The sequence below is a fragment of the Mastomys coucha genome, unplaced genomic scaffold, assembly GCF_008632895.1.
Source record: "Mastomys coucha isolate ucsf_1 unplaced genomic scaffold, UCSF_Mcou_1 pScaffold1, whole genome shotgun sequence".
Lineage (NCBI taxonomy): Eukaryota > Metazoa > Chordata > Mammalia > Rodentia > Muridae > Mastomys > Mastomys coucha.
Genome location: NW_022196891.1, coordinates 61,869,346 through 61,887,234, shown reverse-complemented (window position 1 = coordinate 61,887,234; position 17,889 = coordinate 61,869,346). Strand labels below are relative to the sequence as shown.

Here is a 17,889-nt window from a genome sequence, read left to right as displayed (position 1 = left end):
AAGGGACCTGGATACACAGCTCATCCCCAAGAGATGACCGAGTTAACAAGAGGCAGAGAGGAAGGCTGAGGCTTGGTTTTAAGAAGTGTTTCACAGTGCTGTTGCACTCAGTGAACATAGGAAATCTTGACTCCTGTGACAATAACAGCAGCTCAACAGTGTTCGCTGAGTGTGTGTGTGTAAATGTTTCTTTCTATCAGTTAAAAAATCTGTTAGCTTTGAGACTCAGTAAATTAAAAAGCATGTATCTTGCTCTGGTTCAGGATTTAGCCTAAGTACTTACTTGGCCATATTTAGTAATTAGTCTTATTGTCAGAAAAGACAAAACAATTACACTTTCTGGTGTGATGGAGTTGAAGATTTGGTGTTGCCACCATGGGGACTTGCAAATGAAGATGATGGTGGCATATAGACCTGGAAACCATGCAGAAGGCCTGGGTAACCACAGCTGAGCTCCATTCCTTCCTACCTTCAGGCTACTGAGAATGCAGGTCCACACCAGCTGGCCCCGAGACACTAGAGCTAGCTTACAAACACTAGTAATAGAGTTAGTTCCCACCTATTGTCCCATAGTAAAAATCCCCATTTTTTTTCTCTAGGTGTGGCACACCACACCTGTGATCAGAACTCAAGAGTCACAGAGTAAGACCTTGTCTCACTGTGCAGCAGCAAACTATGGATGACAGGAAGTAACAAAAGATAGCTTTGTTGAACAGCCGGTTGCCAAACTTTATGGGTTTTAGGAATTCTCCTTAATTACTGCGGAATTGGCAAAATTCATAAATGGTATCCTCAATATGAAAGTGGGTTTCTCAAAAAATCAGCCATACATTTATGGGAACAGGGGTGTCACTCCAGTGAAGAAAACAGTTTACTGTATTGAGACAGCTCAATTTGAGATCAGGTCTCACTATGGAGCCTTGGTTGTACTGGGGCTCCATAGGTAGATGCTGGGCTTGGCTGTGTACCAACATGCCTTGATATAGCTCATCTTTTTTTTAGGCTGTGAATGAATTATGTTCATGATGATTGGATAAGAAGGGGAGTGGAGTGGGGGAATCTCATGAAAAAAGTTTAAACTGGAGGACAGTTTACAGTTTTGAAGCCATTCACTGGTCACAGTCTTGGTGAGACAAACCCGCTGGTTTAACAGACCCTGTGTCCCCAATGCTCTCGAACTGCTGCACAGGCACACACCAATTTACCTATTCCTTCTAGATTCTCTCCAAGTCTTGTTTCCCACTCCAGTGCACTCCCCACCCAGATGCTCAGGAATGTCCTAGCTAGGAGCCTTGTGAATGTCATTTGCGTTCTTTGACTTATACTTGACTGCCTACTACATACCTACTTTGTCATGCATCCTTTCAGATAGAACTGGGTCAAGACTCCAAAGCATTAGCCACTCTACAGTGACACATCAGTATTAAGTGCTTGCATATTCAAGGTGTTTTTCCTTCCATATACATACTGTAGTTTTTTTTTCATGTTCACATTCGTGCATTCTAACCATTTCTTGGGTGTGTGCAGAGAGAGCCACCACCTACCTCCTATAAATAGCATGGTTGTTCTCCTGTTTGTCTAGATCCAGCCAGTCAAACACAAACAGAAGGGAACAGAGGTTTTCAAAGGCAGTGTTACTCAAAGATAGGCTGGCACTGACATAATAAGGAGAAGGCTCTTTCTACCCATCATAGCCCCCAATGTGTCCTAATCCCAGGTTAATGATAAATGGAGGCAGGCCATGGCTCGGCCTTAGTAAGCATATTATGTAATTTGTATTTAACGATCTTTACTTTCATTGTATTGATTATCTTCAGCTAAGAACAAGGAAGAGTAGTTTTCCATCTATGGCCTTAAAACACTCATGTAGAGTAGAACATATATTTAAAGGAAACTGCTACAAAAATCTCAAGTAGCAGTTAACTATGGTAGACATCTCGAAAGTGAACATGACGTTCACAAGTGGGACAGAAGCCAGTGTTTCAGTTGTGTACCTGTTTGGGAAAAACTGATTTTGAACTCCATCAGTTCTCGAACAATAGCATGCTCTGTCTGCTCCAGCAGTACTTATTACCAAATGACTGCCCAACTTTAAATTAAAAATGTTATCAGTAATCACAGACAAAAGTCCAGTTATTAGAATCTTTCTAACCCAGCAGTAGCTCAAACTGACTCTTAAAGGATTAGCAACATTTTCCATTATGTGTATACATTGCCCACAGTAGAGAATCGAATGGAGTTACCTTGAAAGTCCAGGGTTGAAGACCCTCTAAATACAGAAAAAGACTATCTTAAGAAAGTTGAACAGTGCTTTCAAGCAAACAAGATCTGGGTTTCAAATTCAACAGAGGAAACCTGGCTCTCTTCTGTGAGAGGGGCTGGCATTAACCACATGTGGTACTTTTATTCCTGAGTTCCACATTGGGAAACAGGATGAAGAAATAACCAACTGGTAGCTCCCGTTAGCATCACACCCTACCCAAAGAGAGACAAGCACAGCTGCAGCACAAGTCCAGTATCGCGGTTCATTTTTCTCAGAGTCCATTCTATGGGGCTGACTCCAGATCACACAGCCATTTTATTTAATCGACAGTGAATTCTGTATTCTAAGGGGCGTGTTGCAACTATCACATTTACAGCTTGCTCCACCACAGAGTATAAATGTCGATAGATAAAATCAGGAGTCCTACAGGCAGCCTGTTGTTTTCAAGTGTTGGCTCCAATATGGGCCATGGAGGAGATGGCATGGGGAATCTGACACTCCAGCAGGCATAGCTCATAGCTCCTGATGCAGTTTTATTGGGTCTGTCTTTTAGGTTAAATGTTGTAGACTGACTTCATTCCCATGATGGGAACATATTACCTGTCAGTAGCCTTTGGTGTCTGTAACTAGTATAGGAATCTGTAGTCATTAAATTAGTAGAGGGTGGAGTGGGGCACAGAGCAGCCCTGCAGAAAGAGGACATAGGAGCTAGTTTTGATAAGGAGTAGGATCTAAAATGAACAGAGTTAGGTCAGGCCTGGGGATTTTCCCCAAGGGAGCCTCTGGCTCTGGGATGAGACATTTGTGGGGGTTAGGGATGAACTAGAGAAAATAAAACACACAATAAAAAAGTCCACAACTACCGACCCCTTCACCTAGAGTTGGCCTTTTCTTTCCTTTGCACATTTCCAGTGCACATACTGGGCACTGACTACTTGGAGAGGGGAGCCTCGAGACAAGCAGGGTCCCCATTTTCATGAAGTGTTAGCCTTGAGACTGTAAGTCACAAATGGTTTATCTCCATCCACGTAAACGTTCTTTCCTTTTGCCAACCACTCACTTGACTAACATACTGTGCATGGAACATCCACAACTTAAAAATGGGGAAAACTTGATCTTCAGAAAGTTCATAGCCTGGAAAGAGGAAAACCCACGTGAAAGAATAAAATCACAACCGTGCCTTGACAGAACCGGTGTGCTCATCAGCAGGAGCAAAACACTTCATGAAGGGGGTTAACAGTTTTTGTTTGTTTTGTTGGGAGGGTTAACATTTAACTTCATTTTTAAAGACAAATTACACCTGACACCAAAAGTGAGCTTGATAAATGATCGATAATGCCAGCCGATGATGATACACAACTACTTAGAAGAGTAGCCTGAAGGCTGGGTTGTCTCTCTCAACGTTAGACTTAAACAGTCTACATCTTCACTGCCTTTAACACAGCGCCTGCCAGTCATTTCATCAACTAATTCTATCTCCACGACAAACTGGTCCTGTCATCTCCTTCCCATGGAGATCCTGGCTCTCAGGTCTGGTGACCTTTCCCTCCAAGTAGCCGGGAACTGGCTGAGTTGTCAGGACTGAGTCCTTGAGCCCAGTTTTCTCCCTTAAGGCATGGCTTCTACATCTCTGCATTTATTGATGATTATAACCAGAATCATAAAAAAGGCTGTGTTTGTTAACAGTGGAGTTTAAATACAGGTGAATGTTCTGTAATTGGTTTAAACACAGGCTCAATACGAGCTCCCTGTGGGTCTGTGGAGTTCGCCCAAGGGCAGTGATAAGTAGAGACGGGCTGAGGAATCCTGTAGCCGACTACTGCTCACTAACCCGATGGAACTCAGAGCACAGGGATTTGGCATCAGGTAACCCTCCCCATGGTTAGCCAACCTTGCCTTGCACGATGGCCTCCCTTGGCAGATGCCTGGGCCGTTTCACTGAAAATGAATGTAGGAGTCTATTTTCAAATACTTCTTAACTTTGGCTTGAGCAGAGGGAAGAAATGCAGTCACTTTACTGCTCTTTTTTTAAAAAAGAGGATATTCAATAGTTAGGGATTTACCTCAAATGTTTAGGAAATTTTCTATTCTACTGTTGTGGAGTTCTGGAACTTGAATGGGTTATGTGCTTATACATAGATTTTAGATAAGATTTATAGTCTGTCTGAATTTGACAGAAGTATACTTTTGCTCCCTTCCCAATAATATGATACTGGGTTTTAAATGCATTCGTATTTTCAGTAGGGAACCAACTTTGACTTATTATGGTCCCTCCAGCCTTGGCTCCATGGGTTGTCACACAGGGTCGTATGGCTTAATGCTCTGTTACTGATTAGAATTTTCTTTTTCTTTTTCCTTTTCCTTTTTTTGAGACAGGGTTTCTCTGTATAGCCCTGGCTGTCCTGGAACTCACTCTGTAGACCAGGCTGGCCTTGAACTCAGCTAGATATCCACCTGCCTCTGCCTCCTAAGTGCTAGGATTAAAGGCGTGTGCCACTGCCTGGCCTGATTAGAATTTCTTAATGGATTGTGAACATTTTCATTTTACTCTAGCTTTGTATCACACCAACAGGGTGGGTATATTACTTCAGCACTGGCTGCCCTAGGGGCTAAGTACACAATGTGATTGAAAGGAGCTGCTTTTAAAATAAGCAGTGAGCAGGACATGATGGTGCATGCCTTTAATTCCAGCACCCTGGAGGCTGAGGCAGGCAGATCTCTGTGAGTTTTAAATTAGTCTAGTCTACTCAGAGTTTTAAGATAGCCAGAGCACACAGTGAGATTCTGTTTCAGAACAAAAATAAATAGATAGATAGATAAGTAAATAAATAAATAAATAAATAAATAAATAAATAAGAAGAAATGAAATAATTAGGCTGACATGGCAATGCACACCTTTAATCCTAGCACTGGGGAGGCAGAGACAGGCAGATCTCTGAATTTGATGCTAGCCTGGTCTACAGAGCAAGTTCCAGGACAGCCAAGGTTGCACAAAGAAACCCCTGAGTCAAAAAACCAAAAAGCAGAAAAAAATAAGCAATGGGAGTCAAGCAGATCCTGGGAGGTGATGGGGAGGTGGAGTAACAGGGTAGGAGATGGCAGACTCTGTGGAGTGGATTTCCAGGCCTGAGCAGGGGTGTGCTGGCACCCGCTCCAGCAGGCTGACACGTGGGCCCTTGGGCCCTTCCTGTGCTGGACTCTCTTCCCTTCTTTCTTCCCTCAGTAATGGCTTCTGATACCCCTAGAATACTCACATGTGGACAGTTGTGAGGAAGGGGTGACAGGAGCAGAAGGCCTAGAGCTCTCCAGGAGGACAGGCTTAGTGGGAACATTCAGCCCTGATCAAAGAGAGATCAAAAAACCCGGTCCTACCTACTACTGCAGCCAAAGAGCTCTCTACAGTGAAAGAGGAAACCCAAGATTACATCCTTCGTATGCTGGCCTTTAGGTTCAGAGGCTAGAGTTGACAGATCTTAAGACAAAGTGAAAAGGACTATCCAGTTCCATAATCCTGCAAAACTGGGTCCTCAGAGCCTGAATCCCCCTTTGCTACCCATTAGGGAGACCTCATACATGCAGGTGCCAACCCTCTGCTTCATAGGAAGTATAGACACTCTCTTTTTAAATATCCGAGACACAGGACTCCCTTTTCAAAGTTCACTCTAAGTCTTATGCACACCTCCTTAAGTGGCCTCTTCCACTTTCAAGGTAGTTTTGTCTCTCTCTAGTTCTTCAAAAATTAAAACTTAAGAGTGATTGATAATATCACTTCTGGCCCCTTCTCCCAACCCCCAATGGTCCTCCAAGTGTCCTCTAACACTTAACCATACTTCAGTGTGAGTCACCAATAATTTTCAACATTTATCTTCAAATGTACTTATTTTAAAATTTACTTTAAAAAAAGATTCTTGCTGCACACTAAGTGCCTGAACAGGTTATTTCACCTTTAACAAGCCACTACCAGTCTGTCTCCTTTAACAAGCCACTACCAGTCTGTCTCCTTTAACAAGCCACTACCAGTCTGTCTCCTTTAACAAGCCACTATCAGTCTGTCTTAGTTATGGTTTTCACTGCTGTGATAAAACACCATGACCCAAAGCCACGTTGGGTGGGAAGGGTTTATTTCAGCTTCTATATCCTTCATGAAGGGAAGTCAGGGCTGGAACCTGAGGCAGGAGCAGACGCAGCGGCCATTGAGGGGTACTGCTTACTAGCTGGCTTCTCATGGCTTGCTTAGCCTCTTTCTTATAGAACTCAGGACCATCAGACCATGGTTGGCATTGCCCACAATGAGCTGCCTTCCTCTCCACCTCATCCATCACTAATTAATAAAACGAACCAGATGCCACTCTAATGGGGGTATTTTCTCAGTAGAAGTTCGTTCCCTCTTCCCAAACAGCTCTAGTCTGTCAAGATGACATGAAGCTAGCCAGGAGAGAGCATTCACTATGGTGCAAGGAGCCAGCACAGTCTTGCTTTTTGCTTGTAGCAGCCTACTAAAACCAGCATGTGCTCCTTTCCTGTTAAGTTCCCTTTCATGACACACAAAAGCAGACCAGGGAGGACAGGAGGACAGGGCAGGCAGCAGAGAGTCAGGGAGCACTCCAGGAGAGGACAGGAGGACAGGACAGGCAGCAGAGAGTCAGGGAGCGCTTCAGGAGAGGACAGGAGGACAGGGCAGGCACCTGAGATATCCTTTCACAGACCCCAAACTCCTTCAGGGTAAATACACCTCATCCATTCTGATCACGTTATTGTCTACAGTAGGCATGGATATTTGGTTGTTAAACATCCTCAGAAGGCATCCTCTAATCTTTTTCACACTTTTATCATTTGCTCTTTCTACAAGTTGGCCACAGGTGAAAAGGAAGCTTAACATACAATCTCCTTCTCTGCCTGCTGTCAGTCAGGTTGACAGACCAACAACAGACTCATATAAAGAAAGGAAGGGAAGAGACTGGCCTCTAAGGCCACAGCTGGGTTGCAATGGACAGGACAGGCAGCAGAGAGTCAGGGAGCGCTCCAGGAGAGGACAGGAGGACAGGACAGGCAGCAGAGAGTCAGGGAGCGCTCCAGGAGAGGACAGGAAGACAGGACAGGCAGCAGAGAGTCAGGGAGCGCTTCAGGAGAGGACAGGAGGACAGGACAGGCAGCAGAGAGTCAGGGAGCACTCCAGGAGAGGACAGGAGGACAGGACAGGCAGCTTTAGAGAGTCAGGGAGCGCTCCAGGAGAGGACAGGAGGACAGGACAGGCAGCTTTAGAGAGTCAGGGAGCGCTTCAGGAGAGGACAGGAGGACAGGACAGGCAGCAGAGAGTCAGGGAGCGCTTCAGGAGAGGACAGGAGGACAGGACAGGCAGCAGAGAGTCAGGGAGCGCTCCAGGAGAGGAGGAAGTGACTGGCCTATCCTGTCCTCTCTGTGATGCATGGATTGAACCTGAGTTCTCATATATTTCAGGCAAGGGCTCCATCACTGAACTATATCCCAGGAAAGGGTCGTTTTAGGTTGTGCAGGCTAGCTTAGAACTTGTCATCTGCCTGCCTTACCTTCCAGGGGCCTGTGTAGCCAAATCTGGCCAAAAATTTCTATCATGAGTTAATCTTGATTTCTTATCAAACAAGAATATTAGTGACCCACAAATAACTCCAAAGTTCTTTGATTGCTAGGAATGGCACAACATGTGAATTGCTTAAGTCCGGCATTTGAGTATTTCACTCAGCAGAGCACAAAGTTTTATTTTGAAAGCTCCACTACAGATTCACCATAAATCTGGGTAATTTACTTCAACTAGAATTTAATAGTCTTCTCTTAAATTATTTATTACAGAAAACTCATATGAAAAGCTAAAACAGAACTGAGTGCATTAAAACACAGCTGACTATTTTCTAGATGAATGTGGATGGAGGTTGGGAGTGTTCTAGAGGGAGAGACTCCCCAGGCTTAGCCTTCTGGAACTTTACACCAGAGAAAAGATGATAGTGTTTCTAGCTCACAGTAGCAATGGCAGCAAGACTGGTGCTCTTCACGTGTGTACAAATAATTCTGAATTAGCTGTTCAGGGCAGGTAGACAAGTACACGGACTTTCCTCTAAGTGAGTAGGCTCATTTGTGGCTGCCACATAAGCAAATGATCTCAGACAGAGCTTTCCAGTATGCTCCTTAAATGGAGGTACAGGCAACGAGCTACATTCTTGTATCATTTGCCCTGGAGTTCTTGCTGCCAGGAATGAACACAGGATGCTGGAGCCACAGCAGCCACCAGGGAACTCAGAGGTCGTCTGGGGGGAACGCTAAGATCAACGCAAATCTGGAATCTGAATCACTGAGCTATAGAACCTGCGCCAGCTCCTGTCTCCTGACTTCTTCATGTCAAGACAGTCTGCAGTTTGTTCTTCTGGTATCTCTGACCCCCTCAAGCCGGTATAAGAGGAAGGCAGTGACAGCGAGAGCAGCAGCGCTGGTGAAGTGGCCATTCGGGGTCCTCAGTGACTATACCTTACCTCTGTACGGCCATTCCAGAGACTGCAGTGAGGGATCAGCAGCGAGGAAGAAGCAAGCTGTGCTCTGAGGCCAGGGAACCTCATCCTAAATTGCAATCCATTTGCTACCACCAACCAGAGGCTTTGGGGCCCACGTCTACTTTTCCCTTATGCCACCGAGTTTGACATTGATAATATAGACACTGACAATGTGCAGACTAATCTGAAAGCAGCGAGCAGATCGGACAGTTGTAGAAAGAAGTTCCCTAGGTGGGGGCCAGGTCGGAACACCTTGAGCTTCCTTATACTTCACCAGCTCAAGAATTCCACCCCCCCCGGCCTTGTTTTCCTTAAGAGTCCAAGATGAGTGCTACCTTCGTGAATCCCCCCATGACTCACAGTCCTTGGGATGCGTAATAGCGACTTTCAACTCGCCCAGACCTAGAACCAGTAAAGACAAGGCTCTCTGGGCATGTCTGTGAGGGACTATCAAGGCCAGGTTAACTGAGGTGAGGAAAACGCCCCCTCAGTCTGAGCGGGATCGCTCCCCTGGCTCGATCCTGACGGCTGGGAGACAGTGACCCCAGTGCAAGCATTCCAGGCTTGCTGCTGCCTGGACTAGAGAAGCAACATGACCCTGCTTCCAGCTTCCGCTACCAGGGCTCCCCTACATTGAGGGACAGTGCCCTTGAACTGGGAGCCAAAATAAACCCTCTCTTCTTTATGTGATGACATAATTACTCTTGTCAAGCATTATGTCCCAGCATGAGAAATGTTCACCTCCATGGTATTTTCCCATTCAGGTTGCCTGCCTGGGAAGTATGACAGCAGTGGGACACCTGGGGACTGAGGGGCACACACTGACGGACCTTATGCCTCCTCAGGGGCTGTCAGATAGCATCTCTGACCACAGTGTCCCTTCTCGTCCCCTTCATTACAACTGTTAACACACATGATGCACACTCTGATGGCTCTCATGCAACTAGGCTTTGATTCAGTCATAATATAATTAAATTTAAAGAAAAATTGAGATACGGATACTCTGGTTAGTCCAAGTTAACAGCTGACTGAATAGTCTGAACTAGACAAAAACCAGAATCACAGGAATTAAGAAACGAAGGGAACCTGAATTTTGCACAGTCCTGTCATTTAGATCAAGCTCTCTCCTGATCTAGGCCCTTTCTGCCCCTAAAATTGAGTAGCAGGAAGCACTGAAGCTTAACATTTTTACTCCACTGAGATCAATACAGAGTTAAGGAAACTCAGAGGAAAAGGAAAACTACGGTGATTATAAAAACCGGCATCAACTTCAAGTTTCTGCCACAATTTCTCCCCTTCTTTCACAACATCTCTCTTGTACTCTGCTGTGCTTAGTTCTATGTTAAACACTAAGAATGCAATTAATAATGCAATAAGCAAGGACCCGATTCTCACAGAAGCTACATTATAATAAGAAAGCAAAACTGAACAGCAACAATTTTTTTGAACTATCTAATATATGCTATTAATGCATATATTGTACAAATATATGTATGTATAACACAAATATGCTGAATGCTTGTTTTTAGCATATATGGACTAGGAAAATATGATAATAAAAGTAATTAAGGGGGACTCTGGAGAAGCTAGAAATTCATAGACCTTTGAAAAATGAGGGGAAGGACCAAAGCAAATGAACACAGGACAGTATGCATGTGGACCAGCACGATGCAGAAGGAGAAAGAGTTTGTGTGGTCAAGAGGGTCAAACAGCAACTAAGACACTATCAACACTGTAATGCAGAAAACACAAGGGACAGGAACGAGACTGGAATCAGTGGCCCGGGAGCCTGACTGCACTGTGCAGGAGTTCTGACTTCATCACAAGTAAATAGAAGTGTTTCAGGGATGAGTGCTCTGGCTGTGGTGGGACAGCAGAAACTGATCAAGCTGTCCCAAGAGGGGTAGGCTGGTATGGGGTCCCCGTTTCCTACATCAGTGCTTACCCCAACTGTCAACAAAATGTCAGTAGACTAATAAGTCAAGGGCTCTGTAAGCTTCTAATGATCTTCTGCCATCTTCCCAGGTCTCACAAACAAAACAAAGGACCACAACACTTCTATACAGAGCCAAGAAACGTTGTAGTTCAGAGTGTCTAGTCCTTTCAGCTCTTCCAGTGTGTCTAGAAAACAGCTGCAGACCTACCCACACGAGCCACTGTGCCACAGAGCTCGCACATGCACAACCAGGCCGTGGGCCACTCGAGGCTAACGGCCCGGAGGTTGCCAAGCTCTTATCTAAACTAGGTTATGTTGAATTAGCACAGATTCTCTAGCTGTTGGTGGCATACAAATTTCCCAGGGGCTGAAAAGGAAAATCAGAGAAATTCTACACAGGAGGCGATACTTCGTCACAATGCTCACTTACCCTTCTATTTATTAACAAAACTCTAAAAAATATTAGTTACATAATAACCCCCAGGAGCCAATTTTAGGGTAACAATTATTGATGGTTCTTAGTGAAGTTGAATGTATATTTTTACCAAATGTGTATCTAGTACTTAACAAATACTAAGGATAATGCTAGTTGAACTAAAAGGGATAAAGAATGTCATAGGTTTCTTTCTTTTAAAAAGTTTCCCATCAGCTGGGCGGTGGTGGCGCACGCCTTTAATCCCAGCCCTTGGGAGGCAGAGGCAGGCGGATTTCTGAGTTTGAGGCCAGCCTGGTCTACAGAGTGAGTTCCAGGAGAGCCAGGGCTACACAGAGAAACCCTGTCTTGAAAAACCAAAAAAAAAAAGTTTCCCATCATTTTAAGATTATATATGCTTACTGTGTGGGTATGCACGTGTCATGCATTCCTGTGGAGGTCAAGGGAGTCACCATGTGAATCTGAGTGCCATGGTACTCAGTCGTCAGGCTCAGTGGCAAGGGCTTCACCTCTGAGCCACTGTTCTGCCCCCTCCTATTTACTTTTTATTTATTTATTTATTTATTATTTATTTATTTGTTCATGTTATCCCATTTCTTTATGTGTCATTATAAGAAAATTGTCTGAATAGAAAAGGACCCCAAACCCACTCTGACATCAACTATTGCAGTCTCATCAATTACAGCTCAGGGTGAAAAGGAACAGGGAATATGGCACTAGCGGACCTAATTCTTTACTTTGCTCCTCATTTGATAGTTGGGCCCTAAATACTGATCTGAGGGAACAGACTTACTCTACCCTATAGACTTCATCTACTGCCTTTGTACAAGCTCTTTTCAATGATGTCACTGGACTACTATCATCCTAAAAAAAATCTCCTTCATCTTTATTCAAGCTAATTTGTTCATTTGTATATGCTTAGCCCAGGGAATGGCACTATTAGGAGGTGTGGCCTTGTTGGAATAGGTGTGTCACTGTGGGTGTGGGCTTTAAGACCCTCATCCTAGCTGCCTTCGAGCCAGTATTCTGTTAGCAGCCCTCAGACGAAGATGTAGAACTCTCAGCTCTTTCTGCACCATGCCTGCCTGGATGTTGCCATGTTTCTATAATGATCAATCACTCAGTGAGTGCTTAATATGTAGCTAATGGCATCTTCTTCCTCTGCATTTTATTTTTTCAAATCAAACTGTGCATGACAGCTACTGTCTAAGGATGACCCTTAAGAGTTACATCCTTCATATGGCCCAGAGAGTACCTTTCTACCGAATTTGGGCTATCTCTGGAATTCTCTTTAGCAGGAGAATGTACTGGAAGGGCTACTGTACCCATGCTTGGCCTAAGCTGTACGAAGACCCAGCTTCTAGCTCTTGGCAGTCCTAGAAACTGCTATGGAAGGATTGTGGCTTCTTGCTGGAGAGATGCCCACATAGAGATGCTCTGAGCTTACATGGAGAGAACAGAACCTTGGCAGTCTCCTCTAAGCTACCCTTCCCCTCTGCCTCTGCCCAAACCCATGTGAAGGAGCCATCTAGAACATTCTATCCTTCTATTCTATCATATCTATTCTGAGCACCTAGGTGACTGCAGCCCCATTAAGCATCACAGAGGCACAAAGTCACAGGCTGGAACACATTACAAGGGTGTTCACATCTTATAAAATCATCTTAAGGATTTAATTGTGTACATGTATGTAATGTGCATTGCAAAGTAATTGGCAAATAAGAAGTGCTGAAAAATACTTCATTTTATTTTTCACCTAAGTTAAAATGTATCCTTAAAGATTAAGTGATACATTAAATATAAAAGTTATATATGTCAATGGGGTGTCATGTGCTGTTCTGACACATGTATACATTGTATAATGTTTAAATCAGGTTTAATATAGTTACCTCCTTAAAAATGTATCCTTTCTTTATGATAAAAGTGTTCAGAATACTTCCTTCTGTCATTTGTTGCTGTATTTTGTTAGGGCCAGGGGCACTGCATTGCTCTGGTTAGCTGGGACTCATTATGTAGACCAGCCTGGCCTGTAACTCACAGAGACCTACCTGTCACTGTTTCCCAACTGCTTGGATTAAAAGCTAGTGCCACTACACCTAGCCATTATCCTGGCAGTTTAAAAATGTACACTTTATTAGTGTTACCGATGGCCGTGAACTGTGTGTGGCAGCACAGTAGAGCTTCCTACCTAACCACAATGTAGCACCAAACTCATCCCATTGTTTTTCACCAGCTTCTGCTAACACCCTTTGAAGACTCTCAGTCCTGTGAGGTCACCTTGTTCAGACTTCATATAGCACTGGTCTTTTTGTGCTTGAGTTATTTCGGCCATGTAATGATCTACAGTGTCCCTCCATGTTACAAATGAAAGCAGTTCATTCGTTTTAAAGACCAAATAATCCACACTGAGAGGCACCACACCAGTCCAGTCAGAATACCCGTTAGTAAAAGACCAAGGATAACAAGTGTGTAAGTTGTGGAGAAAGGGAGGGTGGGGACGGCACCATGCGGGAGGAGGGTGCAAATTGGTTCAGCCATGATGGGAAACAGTGTGGGGGTTCCTTGGCAAACTAAAAACAGAAGCATCACACGGTACAGAGAGCTCACCAGTGGGAATACAGCCAGAGGAAATGGAAAGAGACACCCATGCTCTCTACAACCCTGTTCACAACTGCCAAAAAAAGGACGCCACCTAACTGTCCACCCATTAATGAACAAGTGAGGAAAATGTATCACACACTCACAGTGGGTCTCATTTCATTTTCCTTCAGAGGTTTCAGAGGAAGAATGTGGATGAACTGGGCTCAGGGCATGCCTCGGCTATTGGTTCCATCCTGCATGCTCAGTCGAGTCCTGTTTTTGACCAAAATCATCATGATTTCTACTGTGGGGTACCGTCATGGCTGAATCACACTACCTTCTTCCCCTCTCGAAGTTCATTTGCTGAAGTGGCCCCCAGCACTTCAGAGTGTGGTGGTGTTTGGAGATTGGCTCTTTATAGAAGTGACTAACATACCTCCATTAAGGTGGGCCTTACTCACACGGGATGAGTGGGAGTAAGAGGAGGCTGAGACACAGCCTGGTTCACAGGAAGCCTAGATAACCATGGCCCTCTGCTAGCCAGAGACAGGCATCTTAGGAAGACAGTGTCTAAGAAATGCTGCAGGTGTAACTGGGTATTCACACAAAAGCATGGCACCAGGCTTCTAGTTCTCAGCCTGTATTAAAATCCACTTCAAATGGGTCAAAGAGCTGAAGCTCAAAGGGGATGGGGAAGGAGGGACAAAAGATATTGCCAAGAAATTGATGCGGGCGAGTACTTTCTGAGCAGTTGCTCAGGAAATAGCACCAAGATTGACAATGGAGTAAGAAAGCACCTGTAAGCACAGAGGACAACCGAGGGGAGAAAACCTGGAGAATGAGCCAATCTGCCAGCCGCACAGCTGACAGAGGATTCATACTGAGAATATATAAAGGACGAAGAAAACTAAACACTAAGGCTATGAGCAACTTGATCAATAAATGTTCAACAGCACTGGAGACATGGAACTAAAGCCTGCACTGAGACTCCATCGCATCCTCAGAAGAATGGTATTCATCAAGGAAACAGATAACAAGAGGCTGGGGAGGATGCAGACAAATGGGAATCCTTATCCACTGCCCAGGAGGAAGGTAAAGTAGTCTAGCCACTATGGCGACCAGTAGGAAGGCTCCTCGAATCCAGACAGCAGAGCTCTCAAAGGAGGCAGCTATACACCTCCTTGGTGCTTACCCACAGGGCTCTTGAGGAAACACTTCAGAGATCTTTGCTCATCCATGTTTACTGCTGCACCATCCACAACAGCTAAATTACAGAACCAGCCTAGGTGTTCATAATGGAGGGATGGATAAAGAAACTGATTTTATATACTCAATGGAACTTCTTCATTGGTAAAATTATGTTGTTTGTAGAAAATTGGATGCAATTAGGCATAATCATGTTAAGTGAATCAAGCCAGTCTCAGACAGACAACTATTGTATGAATCCTTTCACGGTATGTATTTTCATGAGTATATGTAACCTTGTGTAATACAACTTTAAAAATGAAAAACGATAAATCAGCGCCTTGGTCTTGGATTTCCAGCATCCAGAATGGCAATGTGTCTGCTATCCTGCCTACTGTAGTCTGTTATGATAGCCACAGCAAAGGAACCCAGCTAGGATGACAACGATTGAAGTAAACAAGAGAAGCCGGTGAATTGTGGGTGGCAAGGAAGGTGAAACGGGACTCATCATTTACTTGAAGAGGAGCCAGAGAGGAACGCTCCAGGAAGGAGATGGGTCTCAGCACTTAGGGAGCCAGGCCTGTGATGGGCAGGTGGGAGATGTCTCGATGGGTAAGATACTCATCTGTGGACATCTAAAATCAGGAAAAAAATAATACTTCTAGAGACCTATACTTGGAAGATTTTAAGTTCTAAGCCAGTCTGAGCTACATAATGAGACTCTTGCCTCAAAGTGGGGGGGTGGGGGTGAGGGGAAGGAAATTGAAAAAGAAAAAACAATACTTCTAAACCAATGCAAAAAGACAGCAGGTTCTATCATCAGGACCCTTAATCTTTTGAAAAGTTTTAAACTGTTAAAAAGTTTTATACCATCTCCACAATAAAAATGGAAAGTAAAACCGCCATTCACGGAGGCCTCGCCCTTCGCTTTTTCAATGACAACTGAGATGCCTGCATTGAAGACTTGGTTGGTCCTTTCCATCCGTGTAAGATACAGCTACAGATAATGAAGAGTCTGGCTATCATGTAGAAGTGGGCTAGGGATGACACTGCCCAGTGTATGTGAAATTACCACCTTTGTGAATTATTCTCCTTGGTACAACAGAAAACTTTCCAGCCTTCTACTACAAGAGTATCAAATTTTGATAAATGGTCTGTTTGTATAATGAGTCAAAACAACAAAAATACTCTGAGGAAATGAATTGTTTTTGGTCAAGAACATTATTTATGTTGTAATAATTCTTAAAAGAGTTACAGTGACCTCTCTGCACTTCCCCAAGAAGCCTCCTATGTTTGTGACACATAGGAGCTCAGCTCAGACCAACTTGTGGGATATTCCAAGTCCTAAAGTCAACCAAAAGGCATTTAAATGTGGCCAAGGATTATATTAAAAGTGGACTTTGTTCTTATGGTCATCTAATCTCTGTGATAAGATTAGACCTTCCTGAATCTTTGATCCACACAGAGTTCTACACTGACCTTTTAGTGAACAAGGAACATTATTGAAAGTGCAGTTTAGGGGGCTGGTAAGTGCTCACTGCACAACGACACAGACTCAAGTCACACTCCTGCAACCAGGTAACAAGCTAGGTTGGTCTCAGGAACCCCAGTGCTTGGGATTGTTGGCTCCCAGCTTAGCCAAAAAAACCCTCTGAGGTCTGGGTTCTGAGAGAGGGGGCAGGAGGGAGGGAGGGATAGAGAGAGAGGGGTAGACTTGGCTCAAAAGAATAAGGGGAAGAGGACAGGGAAGAATATTACATACATGCCCTCCTCTGGCTTCCGTGTATGCACAAGCATGCACAATGGTACACCTATGCACATATATTACACACAGACCCACACACACATGCAGGCACACACAGACAGAGTGGGGGAGAGCTGTACTTTACATTTTAAAATAGGAAGGGTTAGAAGAACAGACTTTGTTTAGTTTTTACTTTATTTTGCTATGCTTTTGTCAGGCTGATGACTGAGCCAGCGTACCGCATGCTTAACTCACCCATTATCACTGGACTCCATCAGAGAAACACATTCTTTAACAAACAAAACCAAGCCATAAAAGCCTCAGCATTATAATGTAAGCTCTTTTACTAATATATATTAGTAAATATATATGTATAGTAAATATATACAAGTATATATATATATATATATATATATATATATATATATATATATATAAATGATGTAAAGAAAACCCCTACTCCATGTTTAAAGTTTAAAGACTAGAGAGTTGCTGATAACCATCTGGTATTTGAAGTCAGGGCACTGTTGTAATCTCACAGCACTGGCAACAAAACTACTCACCCATGTTCTTTCACAATTTAAAGTAACGCACTGTTCCCTTCCTTTGAGGTTTATTTAATTAGTGGAGAGACATTTTTGAGTTCTTTAGTGATGCTGTGGAATTCCACCGTGCTAACTTGGGAATAAATCCTCAAAAATAATCAAATGCAATACTGTTACCGACTAGCTCATACTATTCTCTGTGGCTTTTGTCTAGACTTTATACAGGGCAGAAGTCTTTTTAACCTGGGCCGTTGGACCCAGTCTCTCAGTATGTAAGGGGGAAACGCTCACCAGTACAGCACTATAGTTTCTGCATTTCTAAAATTCTAGCTGCCTGAACAAGGAGGACTATTTACTCTTCCCCTTGGAATGCAATTAGTCATAAGATCTGTACCGGTGAAATGCTTATCACTTGAGTTGCTATCATTCCCAAAAGACGAGTGAAAATCTTCATACTGAACCACGGATAGAAAACAATTCTTTTCTTTATTTCCAGTTGGTTACAAATCTGTTTTCCTTAAAATTCTGTATACTTCTTTAGATGACTCTTGAATGTCAGAGGTTCAATTTTTTTTTTTTTAAATATTAGGTTTAATTAGAAACATCCTTGAACTGAACAGAAAATCATAAGATCCTACTACAAAAGCCTATACTCAACAAAATTGGAAAACCTGGATGAAATGGA

General features: G+C 43.7%; 1 protein-coding gene across 4 annotated transcripts in view; it reads right to left on the bottom strand.

The window, feature by feature from the left end:
- The window catches only part of Nme7 (NME/NM23 family member 7), a 155,899-nt gene that overhangs the window by 370 nt on the left and 137,640 nt on the right, over nucleotides 1-17,889 (bottom strand). The window lies entirely within an intron of this gene.